Raw genomic sequence first — 23,711 nt, forward strand, 5'->3', positions numbered from 1 at the left:
TCTGTGTCTTTACAGCTCATATTCTTCACCATCTTCCTATGTCAAATTTTGTATGTTTTAAAAATTAGTTCAGAAGCACTGTTGACTAAAAGGCAGACTGAAAAGATAAAAAAGCACAATATTTCTTTATTTCATTTATATGTTTTATTGTGTTCTCTATTCTCTTTTTAAAAAAACAGAAATCTACTTTTCCCAGCTGGTTTCATATACATTCCAGATGATTTGGTAACTCTTCAAAAAACACAAGCTCAAACTTTGAGAAAAGTTAAATGTATTGTACAAATAACATTTCCCTAAGCCATCTGAAAGTTGTTGACATTGTTCTCTATCATTCTGAATATGTTAGAGTGTATTTCCTAAAAACAAGGACATTTTCCTACATAGCCCCAGTATAACTAACAAATCAGGAAGTTTAACAATGATGTATATTACTACCACCTGATACCCAGATCTTATTCAGTGTTCACCAGTTCTATCAATAATACCCTTTATAGCAAAAAAAAACAAAAAACAAAACAAAAAAACAAAGTGTTCTAGTTCACATGTTCTGTTTAGTGGTAATGTCTTCTTTTTTTTTTAACTTTATTTTTTATTTTTTAAAATTTACATCCAAATTAGCATATAGTGAAGCAATGATTTCAGAAGTAGATTCCTTAATGCCCCCTCCTGCAACCCTTCCAGCAACCCTGTTTGTTCTCCATATTTATGAATCTCTTCTGTTTTGTCCCCCTCCCTGTTTTTATATTATTTTTGTTTCCCTTCCCTTATGTTCATCTGTTTTGTCTCTTAAAGTCCTCATATGAGTGAAGTCATATGATTTTTGTCTTTCTCTGACTAACTTCACTTAGCATAATACCCTCCAGTTCCATCCATGTAGTCGCAAATGGCAAGATTTCATTCTTTTTGATTGCCGAGTAATACTCCATTGTATGTATATACCACTTCTTCTTTATCCATTCATCCATCGATGAACAGTTGGGCTCTTTCCATACTTTGGCTATTGCCGATAGTGCTGCTATAAACATGGGGTGCATGTGTCCCTTCAAAACAGCACACCTGTATTCCTTAGATAAATGCCTAGTAGTGCAATTGCTGGGTCGTAAGGTAGTTCTATTTTTAGTTTTTGAGGAACCTCCATGCTGTTTTCCAGAGTGGCTGCACCAGCTTGCATTCCCACCAACAATGCAAACAAGATCCTCTCTCGTTCTCTACATGCTCGCCAACATCTGTTGTTGCCTGAGTTGTTACTGTTAGCCATTCTGACAGGTGTAAGGTGGTATCTCATTGTGGTTTTGATTTGGATTTTCCTGATGATGAGTGATGTTGAGCATTTTTTCATGTGTCGGTTGGCCATCTGGATGTCTTCTTTGGAGAAGTGTCTATTCATGTCTTTTGCCCATTTCTTTGCTGGATTATTATTTTTTTGGGTGTTCAGTTTGATAAGTTCTTTGTAGATTTTGGATACTAATCCTTTATCTGATATGTCATTTGCAAATATCTTCTCCCATTCTGTTGGTTGCCTCTTAGTTTTGCTGATTGTTTCCTTTGCTGTGCAAAAGCTTTTTTTTGATGAGGTCCCAATAGTTCATTTTGGCTTTTGTTTCCCTTGCCTCTGGAGACATGTTGAGTAAGAAGTTGCTGCTGGCAAGATCAAAGAGGTTTTTGCCTGATTTCTCCTTGAGGATTTTGATGGCTTCCTGTCTTACATTGAGGTCTTTCATCCATTTTGAGTTTGTTTTTGTGTATGGTATAAGAAAGTCATCCAGGTTCATTCTACTGCATGTCGCTGTCCAGTTTTCCCAGCACCACTTGCTGAAGAGACTGTCTTTATTCCTTTGGACATTCTTTCCTGCTTTGTCAAAGATTAGTTGGCCATACGTTTGTGGGTCCATTTCTGGGTCCTCTATTCTATTCCATTGATCTGAGTGTTTATTCTTCTGCCAGTACCATACTGTCTTGATGATTACAGCTTTGTAGTATAGCTTGAAGTCTGGGATTGTGATGCCTCCTGCTTTGGTTTTCTTTTTCAAGATCGCTTTGGCTATTTGGGGTCTTTTCTGGTTCCATACAAATTTGAGGATTGTTTGTTCTTGCTCTGTGAAGAATGCTGGTGTTACTTTGATAGGGATTGCATTGAATATGTAGATTGCTTTGGGCAGTATGGACATTTTAACAATATTTGTTCTTCCTATCCAGGAGCATGGAATCTTTTTCCATTTCTCTATGTCTTCTTCAATTTCTTTCGTAAGCTTTCTACGGTTTTCAATGTATAGATTTTTCACCTCTTTGGTTAGATTTATTTCTAGTTATTTTATGGTTTTTGGTGCAAGTGTAAATGGGATCGGTTCCTTGATTTCTCTTTCTGTCGCTTCATTGTCGGTGTATAGGAATGCAAACGATATCTGTGCATTGATTTTATATCCTGCAACTTTGATGAATTCATGAATCAGTTCTAGCAGTTTTTTGATGGCCTCTTTTGGGTTTTCCATATAGAGTATCATGTCATCTGCGAAGAGTGAAAGTTTGACTTCCTCCTGACCGATTTGGATGCCTTTTATTTCTTTGTGTTGTCTGATTGCAGAGGCTAAGACTTCCAATACTATGTTGAATAACAGTGGCAAGAGTGGACATCCCTGTCTTGTTCCTGACCTTAGGGGGAAAGCTCCCAGTTTTTCCCCATTGAGGATGATATTAGCGTTGGGTCGTTCATATATGGCTTTTATGATCTAGAGGTATGATCCTTCTATCCGTACTTTTTTGAGGGTTTTTATCAAGAAAGGTTGCTGTATTTTGTCACATGCTTTCTCTGAATCTATAGAGATGATATGGTTCTTGTCCTTTCTTTTATTGTTGTGATGAATCACGTTAATTTTTTTGCGGATATTGAACCAGCCTTGCATCCCAGGTATAAATCCTACTTGTTGTGGTGAATAATTTTTTTAATGTATTGTTGGATCCAGTTGGCTAATATCTTGTTGAGGATTTTTGCATCCATGTTCATCAGGGAAATTGGTCTATAGTTCTCGTTTTTAGTGGGGTCTCTGTCTGGTTTTGGAATCAAGGTAATGCTGACTTCATAGAAAGAGTTTGGAAGTTTTCCTTCCATTTCTATTTTTTGGAACAGTTTCAAAAGAATAGGTGTTAACTCTTCCTTAAATGTTTGGTAGAATTCCCCTGGAAAGCCATCTGGTCCTGGACGCTTGTGTTTTGGCATATTTTCGATTACTGATTTGATTTCCTTACTGGTTATGGGTCTGTTCAAATTTTCTACTTCTTCCTGTTTCAGATTTGGTAGTGTATATGTTTCTAGGAATTTGTCCATTTCTTCCAGATTGCCCATTTTATTGGCATATAAAATTGCTCATAATATTCTCTTATTATTGTTTTATTTCTTTTGTGTTGGTTGTGATCTCTCCTCTTTCATTCTTGATTTTATTTATTTGGGCCCTTTCCTTTTTCTTTTTGATCAAATTGGCTAGGGGTTTATCAGTTTTGTTAATTCTTTCAAAGAACCGGCTTCTGGTTTCATTGATCTGTTCTACTGTTTTTTTGGTTTCGATAGCATCAATTTCTGCTCTAATCTTTATTAATTCCTGTCTTCTGCTGGTTTTGGGTTTTATTTGCTGTTCTTTTTGCTGCTCTTTAAGGTGTAAGGTTAGGTTGTGTATCTGAGATCTTTCTTCCTTCTTTAGGAAGGCCTGGATTGCTATATACTTTCCTCTTATGACTGCCTTTGCTGAGTCCCAGAGGTTTTGGGTTGTGGTGTTATTATTTTCATTGGCTTCCATAGACTTTTTAATTTCCTCTTTAACTGCTTGGTTAGCCCATTCATTCTTTAGTAGGATGTTCTTCAGTCTCCAAGTATTTGTTGCCTTTCCAAATTTTTTCTTGTGGTCGATTTTGAGTTTCATAGTGTTGTGGTCTGAAAATATGCAAAGTATGATCTCGATCTTTTTGTACTTGCTGAGGGCTGATTTGTGTCCCAGTATGTGGTCTATTCTGGAGAATGTTCCATGTGCACTGGAGAAGAATGTATATTCTGTTGCTTTAGGATGAAATGTTCTGAGTATATCTGTGAAGTCCATCTGGTCCAGTGTGTCATTCAAAGCCATTGTTTACTTGTTGATTTTTTGATTAGATGATCTGTCCATTGCTGTGAGTAGGTGTTGAAGTCTTCTACTGTTATGGTATTACTATCGATGAGTTTCTTTATGTTTGTGATTAATTGATTTATGTGTTTGGGAGCTCTCACATTTGGCACATAAATGTTTACAATTGTTAGGTCTTCTTGGTGGTAGACCCCTTGATTATGATATAATGCCCTTCTGCATCTCTTGATACAGTCTTTATTTTAAAGTCTAAATTGTCTTATATAAGTATGGCTACTCCAGCTTTCTTTTGTTGACCATTAGCATGACAGATGGTTCTCCATCTCCTTATTTTCAATCTGATGGTGTCTTTAGGTCTAAAGTGGGTCTCTTGTAAACAGCAGATAGATGGATCTTGTTTTCTTATCCATTCTGTTACTCTATGTCTTTTGATTGGAGCATTGAGTCCATTGATGTTTAGAGTAAGTACTGGAAGATATGAATTTATTGTCATTATGATGATTGTAGAGTTGGAGTTTCTGGTGGTGTTCTCTGGTCCTTTCTAATCTTTTGTTGCTTTTGGTATTTATTTATATATAAATAAATTAATAAATAATATATATATAAATATATATAAATAAATATATATTGGTATTTATTTATATATAAATAAATATATATATAAATATATATAAATATATATAAATAAATGAATAAATAAATATATATATATATATATTTTTTTCATCTTTTGTCCCCTCAGAGAGTCCCCCTTAAAATTTCTTACAGGGCTGGTTTAGTGGTCACAAACGCCTTTAGTTTTTGTTTGTTTGGGAAACTTTTTGTCTCTCCTTCTACTTTGAATGACAAAATTGCTGGATAAAGAATTCTTGGTTGCATATTTTTCTGATTCAGCACACTGAATATATCCTGCCACTCCTTTCTGGCCTGACAAGTTTCTGTTCATAGGTCTGCTGCAAACCTAATTTGTCTTCCCTTGTACGTTAGGGCCTTTTTTCCCTTGCTGCTTTCATGATTCTCTCCTTGCCTGAGTACTTTGTGAATTTGACTATGATATGCCTTGTTGATGGTCGCTTTTTGTTGAATCTAATGGGAGTCCTCTGTGCTTCCTGCATTTTGATGTCTGTGTCTTTCCTGAGGTTAGGAAAGTTTTCTGCTATGATTTGCCCACATAACCCTTCTACCCCTATTTCTCTCTCTTCCTCCTCTGGGACCCCTATGATTCTGATTTGTTCCTGTTTAATGAGTCACCGATTTCTCTAATTCTTAAATCGTGCTGTTTTGCTTTAATCTCCCTTTTTTTTCTGCTTCATTACTCTCTATAAGTTTGTCATCTATATCGCTGATTCTCTGCTCCATGACAACAGGGATAATGGTTATTTATTATTATTACTTTATTTACCGTTGTGCTTGGCATCTAGCAAGCCTTCAATATATATTTGTTGAAATTGAATGACTAATTCACAGGTACTTTGCTGTTGGGAGTCCGGGAGATTTTTTTTCTCCTTCCTTTCTACAGGTCTCTTCCCCTGAAGTTTTCTGTTCATTATGCTACTGCTTTATTGCTTGTCATTCCTGGACTTCTTGAGGCTAGATGCCTTTTGTAGTATTTTTCAAAGATTAAAGTACATTGTCTCTGTTCTCTTCAACTTGTAAAATTTGCCAAAGATAAGAAGAGAATTTCATGGCAAAAATAATAAAGATAAATGGTATAATGTTTATAAATATTGTTACTTACCATCAGCCTATCTTCAGTATTTTAGTTGTAAAATGATTTGCAATAGGCAGACTATAAAATCAGTATAACAGTATGCAGCCAGCACTTTTCATTCAGCACAGGGAGAGAAAAGATGGTAAAATAATTGTTAAGAGAAAGCAGCTGTTCAGCTTTCTTGTATTTTCATTTGGGAAGGATGTCCAAGAGGCAGATAATTCCTGTAACCTCCCAGTATGATCTGCTTCTCTTATAGCAGTAAATAATTGAATGAGGACTATGATTAGCATAGTAAGACCTCAGGATAAAATTTGTGGAAGTCACAGTTTGACAGTTATTAACAAAGTGACTCTTTTTGTCTGTGGGGATGTTTGTTTTTCCTGACAAGTCTATTATCTCAATGTTGCTTGATATTCCCTGAGAGATAGTATGGGTGTGATGTGTCTTGGGGCCTGGGCTGGGCTGGGGGTTATCTTACTTTGCATTTTGTATGGGTAGTTGCCATTTTACTTTAGAAAGAACTGTACATATCTGGCAGGATATTCCTGCTTATTTGATAAGTTATTCATTCTCTGTAATCTCTGAATGCAAAAGGTATAATCTCAATTTAGCAGGAGAATCTCTGAGTGCAAAGGAGTTCTTAAATCAGGGAGAATCAAGGGATTTTGTCTTGAGATAAGAACAACCATGTCTCAATATGTTTCCTTGGCTTTGTTTCTATTATAAGAAAAACACATATTGCCACATTTTGTTATAAAATATTAGAGGAAAATATAATTGATAGGATGCTATATTTTACACATAAACTATTTTTTTGGCCAGCGTAGCTGGATGTTATACAAGGAACATGTCACACTCTCTCTGAGACTTGTAGCACTTATATGAAAAATTAGCATTTTTGTATTTGCACCATTTTAACAAATTTATTTTTCATATTATATTATTGTTGACACTTCCTTCAAAAATAGCATTTGCTCCATAAATATCTGTTAAACTCTCAATACTTTCTAGGCATTGTTATAATCCCTAGAATATAGGAACACATGAGATATAATATTTGACCTCAATGACTTCACAGTTCTTAGAATATGATAACATTTTGCATTTCAAATTCTGATTCAGCTCTTTACTAGCTAGGGAAAATTATTTAATTTTTCTGAACTCTAATTATCTACAAAATGGAAAGACTAATAATATCTACTTTATAGGGCTCTTGTGAGAATTAAAAGGGATAATTTGTGTTAAGTATTTTTTATGCCATTTGAAATATAGTAAGTACTCAGTAGATACCAGCCTCATTGTGGCTGTCATTATTTTTTCACCTATAGATTTGAGAAGTATCCTAAGGAGTGCAACTATAAAGGTCCATTTCATGAGAAGGTTTCTTAGCACTGCCTTTTGTTTATAGAGTTGTGTTAAAGAGTGAGTTGAAGGAACTCTAGCATCATACCACAAAATGGGTATGACTTTAGGGATTCTAGAAAGGCCAGTCTTCCAAAACCTCACCTAAAAGGAGGCATATTGAAATATGATTAAACTGTAAATACTTATGGGAAAAATAATAACTTCTTAATTATTCAATAAATGTTGGCTATTATCTTTATCAGTTTGCTATTGACACAATATGGTTACCAAAAAAAAAAAAAATCTCAGTGGCATGGAACTATAGGCATTTATTTAGCTCAATTGGTTGGAGGTGCACATGTAGGCTGGGCTTGGGTGAATAGCTCTGCTGCTCTCAGATGGGTCTCCTCAAGCATTGTGGATTGATTCTGCTCTGTGTGTTTCTTATTTTCCTCCAGGAATCAGAAGGTCTGCCTGGATTTGGTGTTCTCTTGGAGATGGCAGAAGTATAAGAGGGCTAGCCCAACTGCTTGAATGATTCTCAACATTTTGGTGCCATTACCCTTGCTAATATTCCATTGATTAAGGTAAGTCATATGGGTGAGACAAGAATCGACAGTGGTCAAATACACTCCACCACTTTAGTGGAGGAGGAACTGAAAAGCTACCTGGCAAAAGGCACAGATACAGAGAATGTTAAAGGATTGGGGTGATCAGGACACATGTGTCTCCAATGGCAATAATACAAACCACTCTGGTGCTGTGTGCTCCCATAGCTTCACTCCTACTCCACCCAGCCTGCCCTCCTCCTATATCTGCTGCCTGTAAAGGCCTCCATAACCTCTTACATTGTACCGTATTGACCATTTCATCATATTCACAGTGCTTAACAGCTTTCAACCAGTTCCTCTTACCTGATTCCCTTTAACTGAAACTTGGCTTTCTCCTAATATTGCAAATTCCTTTCCAACTGTTTCATGGTCTTCCTTTGAACTCGTTTGGTGGCAAGTTCATGCAGAATATTCTTTATATTGTGCATACCTCTTTTCAGGTAATTGTTCTTTTGCTATGGCTCAATAGCTTTTTTATGAGCTGACATTTTCCACTGCTGTTTATCTCTTTTCAACCTAGCATCTCAAATTCACCTTGTTCTCTGCCAACTCCAGAGTTCAAATCCACTCCCTTTCATTATGTCACTTTTGCCTTTACAATTTTTTTAGAAATCTTTCTAGGCTTCCATAATTGGGCATTATTCTATTTCCCACTTCATAGGTTCTTCCTTTGCCTCACATGCTGGAAATTTTCTCCCTCTCACCCCATAAATATAGGAATTCTTTAAAGATTTGTCCTTAACTTCAACTCATTATTTTTCCCTTGGCAATCTAATTTGTTCCCACAGGTTAAATTATCATCTCTAGTGGATGAATCTTGACTTTGTTTTTACATTGGCTTCCTTCCCAAGAAGTGAACTTTCAGCAGCTTGCCATACTTCTTTACTGTCCACAGACCATCTGTATCTGTTTTCATGACCCCTATTTTCTTTATTACTATCTCAGTCCTTCCAGGACATCAGATCAAAATTTCATATATTCAATTTATTTTAATGTATTTAGTTCTTTCTATTCTAACCTAATTAAACCTTTCCACACTCTTGTGTATCATAGAGACCTCAAATCATTGTAACAAGCATCTGTTCTCTGACTCTTTTCCCCCCCCCCCAATCTTGCAATGCCCAGGAGATAAAAATATGACCAAGATTGGCCCCAGACTTTAAAGAATCCTATTGGAAGAGGCATAAAATAAATATTTGGCCATAAAAAGACAAGTAAGGGCCATTCTGGTGGCATAAACGAATGCTATGGGAACACTAAGTAGCAAGAAATTAATTCTATTATGGAGATCTGTCAGAGTAGCCTGCACAGAGGAGGTAACATTTGAGCTGTCTTTAAAAGATGAGTCAGAAATGTAGCATTCTTGACATTTAAAGGTTTACAGTCTGCAAAATGTGTGACCCGTATCAGTGTCCATAACAGATGCTTGCCTGCCCTTGGGAACATCAGCAACACTCTATAAAAGGTTTCTCTCCAGTGCACCAATGTCTCAGGAAATCTTACCTGGTTCTGCCTTCTGAGTTTACCTCTTTTTTGTTCTTAGTCTTGATATAAACCTCCAGATATGGTTCTTTGGACCTTTCCTTACTTCTTGTGCCCACTCTTACTAAATCAATTTCAATTCCCTTTTGCTTAGTTTTCTAAAGCTTCTGATAAGAACTTGCTCAGGAAATCCAGTCACTTTTAGAATATGAGACTCTTTCTTTTTTTTTTTTTTTTTCAACGTTTATTTATTTTTGGGACAGAGAGAGACAGAGCATGAACGGGGGAGAGGCAGAGAGACAGGGAGACACAGAATCGGAAACAGGCTCCAGGCTCTGAGCCATCAGCCCAGAGCCCGACGCGGGGCTCGAACTCACGGACCGCGAGATCGTGACCTGGCTGAAGTCGGACGCTTAACCGACTGCGCCACCCAGGCGCCCTGAGACTCTTTCTTAATTGGGTAGGTATGCAGATAATTTGGGGAGTAAGATAAGTAGCTAAATAACTGTAAGTCAAAACAAAAGGTAGATGCCATTGAAGAGTTCCAATGTTATGCAGATTTAAAAGGAGAGTTCCTCACAAGTATTTAAACTTCTCCTCTGATAACTCTGGACCATCCCATCATGACTGAAAATTACTTTTTTCCCCATAAATATTGTTTTCTTGCCTCCATCTTTTGGTATCCTAGAAGAGATCTGTGTGAGTATATAAAAGAGAATGTCTGAATGTTTATCTCTGAAAATTTGCAAGTGTATCCTTACTGTAGTCTGTCTGTCTTTTGAACAAGATGTGTGGCCAGAGATAACAGTGGCTTACCTCAGATTTCCTGGGCACTGGAACACTGAGCATGAGTCACTCCTAATATTGGCTGGAGCACTGTGCAACACCTGTGTGCGTCAGCTGTTCCATGGGATCTGAGTGCATGGATGGTATTCACACTTCTGTTACTGGGTTGGGGTAATCTGAATCAGGGCTTGCTTCTGTCTATAAGTAGATCTGATCAGATGCTAAAAGAAGGAGAATAACAAATACCTCAGATCCTAGGATCCTGTAATGGAAAGTTGAACCAGGTCCGGTGGTAACAAATAGTGCACGTTGGTGAAATGGTTGGGTAGGAGAGCCTAGAGAAGTTTTGAGTTCACAAGTTAATGGATTACATAATAGAATTCCTCATTGTTCAGGAGCAACAGCAGCAGAGTTAGGCTGGGGTTGAAATGGATTATTTTTTTTCTCTTTGTTACAGGTTTTCTTATAGATTCAGTATTAAAACAAGTAATTAGGTTTTTTGGTGAGATCTCAAAAGAGTTGCTTTCACTTGAATTTGCCAATGTGTTTGTTTTCTGTAAATACATTTCCATTTCTATTTTGTAGTAAGACTACACTAAATAGTCTATGAGTATGTATTTTATCTAGAAATTGCAATGTTAAGTGCCTGGTCAAAATATATATTCAAAGCTTATAGTTCTAAATATAGTTTGCAAATGTAAAAAGAATTGGGTTAATTTGCTATGACCACAGGTATATAAATAAGAAGGATAAAAGAAAAACACAAATATTGTCACATTAATCACAAATATGAAAAATTTATGACACATAAACTACAGCTCTCCCAAAATATAATACATAAGGAATTAGAATTACTAGAGCCAAGTCTGTTATTTTTGCTGAAAGTAGTCCTTACGTAATTGTCAAAGCTTTAAATGTACATCTCAATCTCCATATTTTTGTCAATTTAAAAGAGCAGCAGGATCACAAGATGCCATGCTACAAGGACAATTTCCTCTTTTTAATTTTTTAAATAATTATGAGCTATTTAGTGAGAGAAGCATTTTTGGAATATAATTAGTAGGGCAGAATTGACAAGGAGGATGTGGTGAAAACACAAACAAATTCACATCTGCCAAAATGTGTAAGAGAGTGTGGTTTTTCTTTTTTCTTTAATGTTTATTTATTTTTGGGACAGAGAGAGACAGAGCATGAACGGGGGAGGGTCAGAGAGAGGGAGACACAGAATCTGAAACAGGCTCCAGGCTCTGAGCTGTCAGCACAGAGCCCGATGCGGGGCTCGAACTCACGGACCGCGAGATCATGACCTGAGCCGAATTCGGCCGCTTAACCCACTGAGCCACCCAGGCGCCCCTAGTTTTTCTTAATGAAGCGATTTAATACGGCAATGGAATTATATAACAAAAGAAATTTTAATTGCATGCACTACCATAATTCTGCACATTTATTAGAGAAATCAAAATATTAAAGCTCTGTTAACAAATAAAATTAATATTTTCTTTCATCCTTCAGTGTGTTTTAAGAATCTGAGAGGGTAGTTGTTAAAAACTTTAAAGTCAATGTACATGATAAAAGTGTTTGCAGAAATGGAGGTATTACCTTCTGATATCCATATGTATTCAGCACTAGACATGCTTTTCTAAGAATACAACCTTAACTTTGAACTTCTGGGAGGCAAATAGATTGTAATTGAACATGAGGAGCTTTGGAATTGAACATAACTCGGTTTGAGCTGTGAGCCTTTGGCAAATTATAAAACCTGCTCGAGTGTCCGTTTCTTCACTTACAACATGGGGAAACTAATATCTAATTCTTAGTGATAAGGTATTCCATGTGATATCAAGTATAGTGTGTCCTGTACTCAGGTGCTCAATAAATCTTTTGTTCCTATTCTTTCTCCTGTAAATAAAGGAAAAATATAATTGAGTAGTGGCATTACTACTATGTTTAATACTACTATTAGCAATAACTTCTGTTTATTGAACGTCTGTTATATAATGCGTATTGGGACAGTGGCTTTACATAAACTTAATTGAGTGTCTACTATGTACTGGCTATTGAGCTGGCTACTTTATAGTATATTCTCTACATAAAATTGTAAAAATCAACTTTGTAAGGAAGAAACTTGGAATACAGTTATGTAGATGAGAAATTCGTATTTGGCTGGAATAGTACTGATTTCTAAACTGAAATACTAAAAGTGTTCTAGACCTTCAGAAGCTTTATCATTTTCACTACCTCATTTGAAATTCTATCTATGTGTACTAACTAATAGAGATTTCAGTAGCCCCAAGTAACAGCTGAGACAACAAAGGTTTAATTAAGTTGTGACTTCCATTTTCTCTTAGTTACTTTTGGAGCTGTGACTTAAATTCAGCTTTTTAAGCTCATTTCCAGCTTTCTTTGCCATATGCCATTCTTTCTCAGTGTGTTTATGATAACTTAGTTACATTTATTACTGTAGAAATATAGTTTAAGGATAATGTTGAATGGTTTTTCTCTGGTTCTCTGGAGGTCAGGACAAGAGGGAATGCTTATAAAGTAGTAGAGAAGGATTTTAGAGTTTGGGGTAAAAAATTTGCTTTTTACCAGCTCCGAAACGCTGTAACGGAACCACTGAAGGTGATTTTCTGAAGATTTGAAAGTATGGAAAAGATATAACTATGTTTGGAAGAAGATGTGATGAGAATGGGCTAAATGATTTATCTAAGATATTTTCCTGGCTTAAGATGATAAGATTTTTCACCATACATATTTGTACTTTCCTATAAACTTCTCTCCATACTCATGAAAACAGATTTTATTCGCCCCCCGTACACCACCCAGACTCAAGCCCCTGCACACTACACCACACACACACACACACACACACACACACACACACACATGCACACAGAACCTTGTTTTAGTGAATAATGGTAAGCCATAGTCCCCTTGACTTTCGGTCCTGGGTTAGTTCTGTTTGCCCACTACTCAGCACAATATTCTCTGATGGAAAGATGGCAAAACAAATCCACAAAGTGGACAGAAACAAATTTGACTCCTCAGGTACTTAGAGAATGAATTTAACAAGCCTAATACTTTTGCTGTGATTCTACATGCTATACTAGCGGCTGAAGCAGGAGTTTCCCAGTTTGCTTTTCTCTTCAATACAATGAGGTAGAGATTTTAACTTCTTGGCAAACATATACTAGGTAATTGAACCCCTTGAGATTGTCCCAGGTGAAATGGAATGGAAGCATCCATCAATGTCATCCGTAGGTTGTCCTTTTCTCTACTTCTTGTGGACCGAAGCCAATAATTTTCTAAAAGAATTGCGAGTATAGTTACTTTTCTCTTAATAACTTGTCTTGGCTCTGGAATCAGTTACTAACTTACCTGCCTTAAGTGTGATTGTTAAATATTACTATACTGATCAGTTTATTTGGAAGATAACTGTTTGGGAGTTTGGAAAGGGCTGTAGGCATTTTTTCTGTAAATAAACTCTACTCCCGATGTGGGATTTGAACTCACAACTCCAAGATCAAGGGTTGCATGCTCTATCAACTGAGCCCCCCCAGGTACCCCCATGGCTGGGGGCATTTTAAAGGTGTTGTTTGATTACCTAGAAAGAATTTGCATGTATTGGCATAATAGCATATTTATAATAACAAATGGAAACTATAAAATGTAAAGAGTGAATTATTTTGGCAATATTTTATGTTAAATGCTATTTTCTGTTCAGATGGCCATTGGTGATAATCTGGGGTTGTGGTATTCCCAGTGCCTATAGGATCTGCTCAGAGTCTCTACTGAGTAGAAACTTATGGCATTTAACTATTACATTCCAAAAAAGAGCTTTTGCAAAAATAAAAACTGAACATCTTGTGTTTCATAGATGTGTCTGTTCTTGAGCTGTGACTTTTCACAGGAGGGATTGTTCACATTACCTTTAGTTATCTCTATCTTTGAAATTTACTTAGAATTCGGGGCATAATGCCTGGCAATGATTATGGCCAGAGTTTCCTGGAGCTTAATATGATTTTAAAAATGCTCCCTCCTACTCTTAATCTGAAGTATTTAACTGATTACTCATCCCTCCTTGTCAAACCTTATACAAGTCCTATCTGATAGAGAACAATCTGCATAATAATGATCTCAATAGACTTTAAAGAATACAAATATCTTTCTGGTTATTTTTTTCCTGGCAGTGTCTGCTCTGTACATTATAACTTAAATATGACAATTAGTTTGTTTATTACTATTACGTTTTGTTGAGCTAAATGTATACGTATGCCCTTTAGATGTTCTTTTAGCCTTTGTTTTCAGTTGCTTTTTGTTTATTGAACATTTAATGCAGTGCAGGTCAACATGATTTGTTTGCTTTCTGAAATTTTAGTCCTGATGAGATCTGTACTTATATAAGGGGGCACAATCTATGAAAAGGTTTGAACGATTCTAACTTACTCAGAGAAGACCTTAGATGTTAACCACAAGGCTCTCAGCTACCATAAATGACTTCAACTCAAGTCAACCTTAATTCACTCACTTAATTCACTTAAAGTAATTCAAGACATCGTTCAATTCTATTGGTTCCCATAGAAGGAGTCTATAATATCTTAATTTTTAAGAAGGAATAACTGTCTTTAGATTAGATACCATTTTTAATGAATTATAGTGCATTTCCAAAGAGCTCCATCATTCAGAAATTATTCACCCTGTGGTGTCTTACCAAAATCATATGTCTGTGTCATAGGGGTAACTTGGCATTAAAATGACAGCACTGCAGTTACCGCTGTGTAGATGTACGCAGAATGAGCATAACCAGGAAATATGCACTCTAAGTGATGTTCTCAAATGCAGAACTAACAAATAGTGTCCTGTAACCTTGTCAGCAGTGGTCAAGATGGAGTCTCATTTTTCTGATTTATAATGCTGGTCTACAGCTTCCATTGGCGTTGACAGTATATATTTAAGAGAGTAAAACATACAACAGTAAGCTCTTTCTCTTTACAGAAACAATTTTACCCTGACTTTTTAGGTGGTATTAAGTACCAAAAAGTCAGATTTCTGAGCAGGACCAGGACAAAGGTACAAATAGTCAAACTCTGAAGAATCTAGGATTCTTAGCCTGCCATAGTTTCATGGATACTGACAGAAGACACAAGAGTCCTCAGCCAGAGACAAAGGACTTCATTACTCACAGTAATAGCAGTAGTCAGTGTCAGCGTTTTTTGTTTTTTGTTTTTTTTTGTTTTTGTTTTTGTGCCAGTCTGCTGAGACCCAGTTTGCACAAGGAGATATGAAGCGGGGCAGGTGACACCTGTACAGGTAGTGTGTCGTATAGTAGGAGGAGATAAACCTCAAACTTAGGGAGCCCAAATATAATGGTCAATAAGCATGCCTTTTGCTGTGCAAAGAGATACTTTTTCTATTTTCCAAGGCTCATATACACACATCCTTGAAAAAGTCTGAAACATGGGGCAGTCAGTGCCTCTGCTTTTAAGGCATGTAGAGGGGCACTTGGGTGACTCAGTTGGTTAAGCGTCCAACTCTTAGTTTCGGCTCAGGTCATGATCCCGTGGTTTGTGAGATTGAGCCCCACATTTGGCTCTGGGCTGGCAGCTCAGAGCCTGCTTGAGATTATCTGTCTCCCTCTCTCTATGCCCCTCCCCTCTCAAAATAAATAAATAAACATTAAAAAAAAAAAGACATGTAGAAATGCTGGAGCACCTGTCTGGCTCAGAGCATGTGACTCTTGATTTTGGGGTTGTGAGTTCAAGTCCCATCTTGGGCATAGAGATTACTTAAAACTAAAATCTTAAAAAAATACATGTAGAAATGCAAGAGACCCAGGGTGCCTGAGTGGTCCAGTCGGTTAAATGTCCGACTCTTGATTTCAGCTCAGGTCATGATCTCTTTGTTCATGAGTTTGAGGCCCCCATCAGGCTCTGTGCTGACAGTGTCCAGCCTGCTTGGGATTCTCTCTCTCCTTCTCTCTATCCCCCCTCCTTTATGCTCTCTCTCTCTCAAAATAAATAAATAAACTTAAAAAAAAAAAAAAAGAAATGCAAGAGACCCATGACACCTAAGATAAGACCATGAGTCCTTGTCCCGAAGAGTATCCACTTCTTGCCTAGGTTTGTTTATCAGTTCCATTATCTTATCTGAGAAATACGTATTTTCTTCTAAACAGCTTTCAGTAAAAGAACCCACTCTAATTTCCCCCTCTCCATCTTACTCCTTAACCTATTTCTAAACTAATTTCACTTACACCAAAATTACCTCCTTGAGGATGGACATACTCAATCTCATCTTTCTTGGTCTCTCAGTACCAATTGATAATAAAAATTACTTCTTTCTTTTTGAAACGAAGTCTTTGGGGCGCCTGGGTGGCTCAGTCGGTTGAGCTTCCGACTTCGGCTCAGGTCATGATCTCATGGTCCGTGAGTTCGAGCCCCGCATCGGGCTCTGTGCTGACAGCTCAGAGCCTGGAACCTGTTTCGGATTCTGTGTCTCCCTCTCTCTGACCCTCCCCCCTTCATGCTTTGTCTCTCTCTGTCTCAAAAATAAATAAATGTTGAAATGAAGTCTTTTTTTGGCTTTTGTAAAACTATACCTACCCTTCCACTGCCACCTCTCAATTGTGCTGTGGCTGTTTCTCCCCTTAAAAAATTGATATCCTCTGAAGTTCCGTTCTTTTGTTTACAGTCTCCTTATGTGATATCACAAACTCAATAGTGTTGGTTGCTCTCAGATTTATGTCTCAAACTTAGACCTTTTCTGACCTCCAGACCCACATTGCCAGCTGCTTTTTGGATATCTCTATTTTGATGTCTTACTGGCATCTTCTTTCACTGAGTTTAAAACACAACCTACCATTTTTCCTGGTCCTCTAAAAGTACATCTCCTCTTGTGCTACTGTCTCCTCAGTTGGTCCCACCATTTTCCCAGTTTTCCAATTCAGGTGGGTGCTGCTTTTGACTCTGCTTTTTCTGTGTCTTCTGTGTGTGTATTTGTTTATGTCCCGCTGATCTTGCCACCCAGTTAACTCCATATATTTTTTTTCTCATCCTCACCCTAACTATGGTAGTTCAAGCCACCCTCATTTACTGATGCTAATTGAATATGTTAAGATTCCTCACACCTGGTCTTTTTGGTTCCAGAGTCACTCTATTTAATCTTTAGCCAGAGGGAAAAAATACCAATTTGATCTTGTCAGGACCCTGATTAGAACACTTTTTTGAGTCCATTAGCCCTTGAGAGAAAAGTGGAACCTCCTATCATGGGATAAAAGAATTTCATATTTGACCTCCTGATCTAGTCTGCCTTGTTTCTGGCCATGTTTTAGTCTAGCCATATCTACATTTTCTCTCTGTTCCTAGAAGCCGCTTCCTGTTTTACCTTTAGACTTTCACAATTCTGGTCCCTTTTGCTAGAAACTGTCCCACTTGCCTGTTCAACCAGATATCAGGTCCATGGGGAAATATTTTCAAATTCATCTTTATTTTGTCCTAGCTGTTCCCATGGCACTCCCTCTACTGCTCCCTCTACTCCCTCTCTCCTAGCACTCATCCCCATGAATAGCAGTTGCTGATTTAATACTGACTGTCCCTTTGTCCTCTTCTGTGAAAGCAGGGAATGTTTTTTATCTTGTATATTGTATTCTCTAGGACTTCAAGCTACTCTGTGCTGATCAAAGGTTTTCAATAACTATTTTTGAATATATGAACAAATGAAAGTAAGATCTAGGTCTCTTCATGGTGAATTATATCTGAATCTTACAGGCACAGATATCTCTATTTTTAATATAATGAAATAATGTTACCATTTATATAACGGGAATAACACACATATAATAATGGATGGAAATTTTTTGTTTCCAAGTTTTATATGTTTGTAAGTGTAAGGGTTTTAGAGCTGAACAAGAACAGTAATATATTCTGGCACATGGAAGTTTCTCAATACATATAGTTTTCAATGAATGAATGAAAATGGGAACTAGGTCCTATCACAGTGAATTTTGTCCGTTTTTAAATGACAAAGCCAAGGGGCGCCTAGGTGGCTTAGTTGGTTAAGCGTCCCACTTAGGCTCAGGTCATAATCTCGTGGTTTGTGAGTTTGAGTCCGGGTCAGGCTCTCTGCTGGCAGCTCGGAGCCTGGATCCTGCTTCAGATTCTGTGACTTCCTCTCTCTCTGTTCCTCACCTGCTCGCACTCTGTCTCTCTCACTTTATCTCTCAAAAAAAAAAAAAGATTAAAAAGAATTTTTGTTTAAATTGACAGAGCCAATTGTATCTATTACATATATAATGCAATAATGATAGTGTTTCTAGAATAGGAATTTTATACATATAACAATGGGGGTCATTTTCTCACAGGATTTTGTGTATGTGCCTGTGCTTTTCTTAGAGCTGTACAGGCCAGAGATAGAATTAGGAATCATATAGATGGATAAGTGGATATTGTCCATTGTATACCATGTTGAAAGCAGGTGGCATCTTCTCTTTGATGATAGTCTTAAACATTCTTCATGGAGATTTATTTCTTTAGGATAGAGTCTGTTAGTGTAGGTGCATTCCTAGGTAGAAGCCACCTCTTCCCCTTTGGATACATCTCAGTTCCTCACAGAATGGAGTGTCGGTCAGAGGCATTAGGAATCTTATTTTACTGCTGCCAGTGCCTTCTCTCTGTGATGACCCTGTTGGTCTTGCAGCTTCCTTATGAGTAGGGTAGAGAAGTAGCAAGCTTTTGTCACAACTAACACCTCTTTTTCTTCTCATTGGTAAAGAGCAGCTGTAGCTGGATAGTACTTTGGAGGGGAGGCAGCCGGACAGCAAAGCCTGTACGAGCGGCGAGTGAGGTGTTCTCTGAGAGGCCACTCTCACGCTCCTAAGAAATTGCCCTACGGTAAACGAAATATTGATATAACAGGTTATCACTGTGTCCACGGCACACTGGAGAGGAAGTCCCTTGAGTTTATAGCAATTAAGTGAACCCTTTGCTAGTCTCATTGATTGGACTATATATGGTCTCTTTGTCTGTTGTCCTGTGTATATCGTATATTTTCTCCTGTATGTTGAGTGCTATGAATTTCTTGGGAAGTGTGCCTTGCAATTTCAGAGAATTTGTTTATTTGTTTGGTGCTGTTCCACAGCACATGCTGTGCTTCCCTTTCTAGAGACAGTGGCACTGCTTGTTACATTTGATTATTATTGCTTTGTAGATGTGCTTGGTTCAAGCTCTAAGAAGTATATATGCTATTATTGCCTCCCAACTTTATTTTTAGCTTCTTAACAATGTGCTTGCATGTTGCCTAAAGCTGCCTTTCAGTGCACAGGCTTGCATAATGTTAAAAGGCAAATAAAGCCAAGAAACTCCTCATAATATTCTCAGAATAATATACCTGCTATTAAAAGAACATAACTGCTATTAAAAGAGTAAAGTACCTTTTGATAATGTGCATACAAGAAAACCTATTGGTTATTTGAGTGGGCTATCACAAATTAGGTTTCTGTTGTCATTAAACAAATTTGTAGAGACTACATAAGTAAAAATATTCTTCTTCATCCCTAGAATGTTGCTTGCTCATTTGGTTATAAAAATTGTGTTTTACCAAAAAAAATTGACTTAGTAAATTTTGCTTTTCATTTTTCATTTTTTATTTTTTGTACCAGATCTCAAGCTAACTTTGTAGCTTGAAATGACTTGCTACTGTCCCTGCTGATTAGAGATTTTCTATTTTGGCTTTAGAACCTGGAATAGACTGGTACAGAGGACTGATTTTATCCATCCATAGCTCCTGTGTGGAATCACTTCTGCAGACTGTTTCTTTGGGAGGATATTGACTTAAATTTTTACTTATTTTTAAGGTATCAGAGAGTACCAGTGTTGATTAAGAAGTGGGTTCTTTCTCACTTTGTTTTTCTCTGAATTTTTCAATAAATTTATAATTTATGAGGAGCTTGCCTTTTGAGCTCTGGTTTGTAATCCTACGTACTCAGCATGGTATCCTCCAGAGTGGTGGAGAGGAGTCAGGCCCTCCTGACGACAAACGAGAAGAGTGATGAAGCAGCAAACAGATAGGAACATTCATAATAGCAGTGCTTATGCCCCCCGTTTCCCTGGCTTACATACATTATCTCAAACTGAGAAAGGCACGTATTATCTCCACTTCATAGACAAAGATACTGAGGCGCAGTGAAGTTAAGTAACATTCATAAGTGCACGGAGCTACTGAGTGGGCTTATGAAGGATGGTGAGGACACCAGCTAGAGGATCACACTCACTAAAGCATGAGAGCTTGTCCAGAGTTGAATGATAGTCTAGATTTTTTTCTAAGAAGCAGAAATTACATACTATTTATTTATTTATTTATTTATTTATTTATTTATTTATTTATTTATTTTAGAAAGAGAGTGTGCGAGTGGGGAAGAGGGGCTGAGGGAGAGAGATTTTTTTTTAATGTTTAATGTTTATTTTATAGTGTTTATTTTTTAATGTTTATTTTTTACAATGTTTATTTTTGAGAGAGAGACAGAGTGTGATCGGTGGAGGGGCAGAGAGAGAGAAGGAGACACAGAATCTGAAGCAGGCTCCAGGCTCCGAGCTGTCAGCACAGAGCCTGACACAGGGCTCGAACTCGCAAACCATGAGATCATGACGTGAGCCGAAGTCAGACGCCTAACTGACTGGGCCCCCCAGGCGCCCTGAGAGAAAGAGAATCTTAAGCATGCCCTGATGCGGGGCTCAGTCCCATGACCCCGGGATTGTGACCTGAGCTGAAATCAAGAGTCAGATGCTCTACTGATTGAGCCACCCGGGCACTTGCTCATACCATTTTCTTTTTAAATAATATGTAACTGAAAAACTTTCAGTTTTTAAGTTAATAGAAATAAATATGACCAGTAGTAACTAGTACGAAATTGAGCAAAATATCTTTGAATGACAGTGACACATGTCATGAACTAAACCATGAAGCAATCTTTTTGAGGCCAACTAAATGTGACATGCTGGCTTTCCTAAACAATGCTCAAAGCATCTTTCTGTTTGCCTTAAACACTCAGAAATGTTAATGTGTTGAACCCTCGTGTGTGTTTTTCAGTCTAGACCATTCTGCATTCATTACTAGCCTCAATTCGTCCTTATCCTTCACCACTCTCTTGTCTTTATTTCTCCTTCATTTACTTTGGTAACAAGAAGCCCAGTTTAAAAGACGCTGCCCGACATCCCAGTATTCACATGAAGCTCTTTCCTTTATGCATTATGGACAAACTTTGATACTGGGGAAATAAAGGACATAATAACAAAGCCAGTTTGGATACCTTTGTAGTTACTTATTATAATGATGTTTGTCTTATGAATCGGAAGACTAATTGCTAATTACTAATAAAATGAAAGGAACTACATAAATTACAACTCTTGCAAATTTTAGCTCTTTAAATAACTGGAAAAAGAGGGGATTGGGAAGGAAGTTTGTTGTTATAATGGGGAACTAGTATATTAGCTACTAGAGTGACTTGGCTAGTCAATTTCTGATCAAAAGCAATTAGAGTAACAATGTTGCATTAGAAAACAACATAAACACTTGCATTAAACTGATCAAATAGGCGAATTTTGGTGAGACACTTAGAGCTAGCTATAGAAAGAAGGATCAAAAAATACCTAGTCATATCTTACTCTACATAATATTTAGTCTTATGTGCATTTATTTCCCTAAGTGAATCATAACCCCCTTGAAGATAGGAATTACCTTTCAGTGTGTATCAAGTATAGGTCTTTCATACAATATTCTTCCAATACAGGTACACTGAATAAATGAATTCATTAATCTAGCCAGAAAATCTTCAACTCCAAAGCTATTGTAATGATAGGATTAACCCTAAAAATTTCTGTTTGAAAAGATTTCTCAAGTACCTAATAAACACCAGGCATAACATTAGGTACAGGCAGGATTTTCTATTTATTATCTCCTTTGAATCTCACAGTAATCCTACAATAAAAGCACTATTATCCTCATTTTATATATTGGAATACTGAGACTCAGAGAGGTTAAACATTCTTCCTAGGACCAACAGTTGGAAGGAAAAAAGCTGACATTTTTCCATAGGCCTTTGACTCCAAAGCTTTGTCCTTTCAGTTAGTTAGTGAAAAGAAAGTACCACACTAACAATATAGAATGCTTCAGTCCTCTGGAGGCATTCTGTGTGTGTGTGTGTGTGTGTGTGTGTGTGTGTGTGTTTCTAACAAATGGTAATGACAAATTCACTTTGGCAGGTCAACAAAATCTAATTTAGTGGAGTCAATCAAGTATTATTCTCACTTGCTAATTAACAGTTCCTTTGCTTTTTAGACAGCAGAGCCAAAGCAGTGACTAGAAAGTTATTGGTCTAGAATAGACCTGGGCATGGTTGTCAACAGCCTCCACGTTGAACACAAAGGACAATTATGGTGAATTTTTCCCAGTCTAATTAACAAAGTTTTACAAAATGCATCCCCCTAGTACTGCAGTATCAACAATCACTTCACAGAAGAATGAAAACATTTCAAGCACATTTTTAAAATTCTGAGTAGGTAAACAAGGTTTAATTTTTAACTGCCTTAGGTATTCATTTACTGCTAGACATTCGTTCACTCATTGATTTATTCAGCATTATTATTGTGTGCTTACTAAATACGTATTTAATCTGCTACTTATTTCTTCAGATGGTTGATTAGATAGAAAAAGAAAACAAATAAAGTATAATAGTGAGGCAGATATAGTAAAAATTGCTTCTCTAGAAAGGACTAGAATACTTTGATGAAGATTACTAACTCCAGAACAGAATTTGAGGAAACTGAATAATCATCAATCTTTTCTTGATTTTAAATTGTCCTATGGGAGTTCATTCCTTTGTTCTATATGAGTTCTATGTGAATTCTTTCCAACATACATACATAGATACACACACACACACACACACACACACACACACACACACACACTTACAATATCAAATTCTGATTCAGGCTATTTTTATGTGATTTTTCTTTTCTTCCTTTCCCCTCTCACTTTTTTTTTTACTTCTTCTGTGTCTCTTTTTTACTCTTTCCTCACATTTTTAATATTCCTTCAGTGCTGCTATTTTCTAGGCACTGTGGTAAGTATTGGGGCCATACAAATGAGTAGTAATGCTCCTTCCCATTGGAAATCCCATTGGAAAGACTGGTAGGTGAGCAGATAATTACATTGTAAAGTAGAAAGTAGGTAATAGTGATGCAAAAATATATGAATAGTTTTCTGTGGGGGAACAGAGAAGATACCTACTGGACTTTGGGGAGATGGAAGCCAGAGAAGTGATGCTTATGGTGAGTCTTGAAGCTGAGTGATAATTCCTTAGGAAAAGAAAGATGATAATGCCCATCTGCACTAAGAAAGATGTGCCATCAGAAAACAAGCCTATCATTAAAACCTTATCTTGTCATTATCATTAGTAATTGCAGTGATGCCTTAAAGAGAAGTTTGAAAATTCTGTTTTTAGGTCAACTCATTCCCATTGTGCTTCACAAATAAAGGGTGATAATAAGCAGTGACACCTCATCCAACTGTAGACATTTTTTTTTCACAGATCAAATTAAAATGAGTTTTCCAATGCTTGTGGAAGCTGTTGATAATAATGTGATTGTGAAAGCTGATAACATAGTATTC

This window comes from Leopardus geoffroyi, chromosome A1, assembly GCF_018350155.1.
Source record: "Leopardus geoffroyi isolate Oge1 chromosome A1, O.geoffroyi_Oge1_pat1.0, whole genome shotgun sequence".
NCBI lineage: Eukaryota > Metazoa > Chordata > Mammalia > Carnivora > Felidae > Leopardus > Leopardus geoffroyi.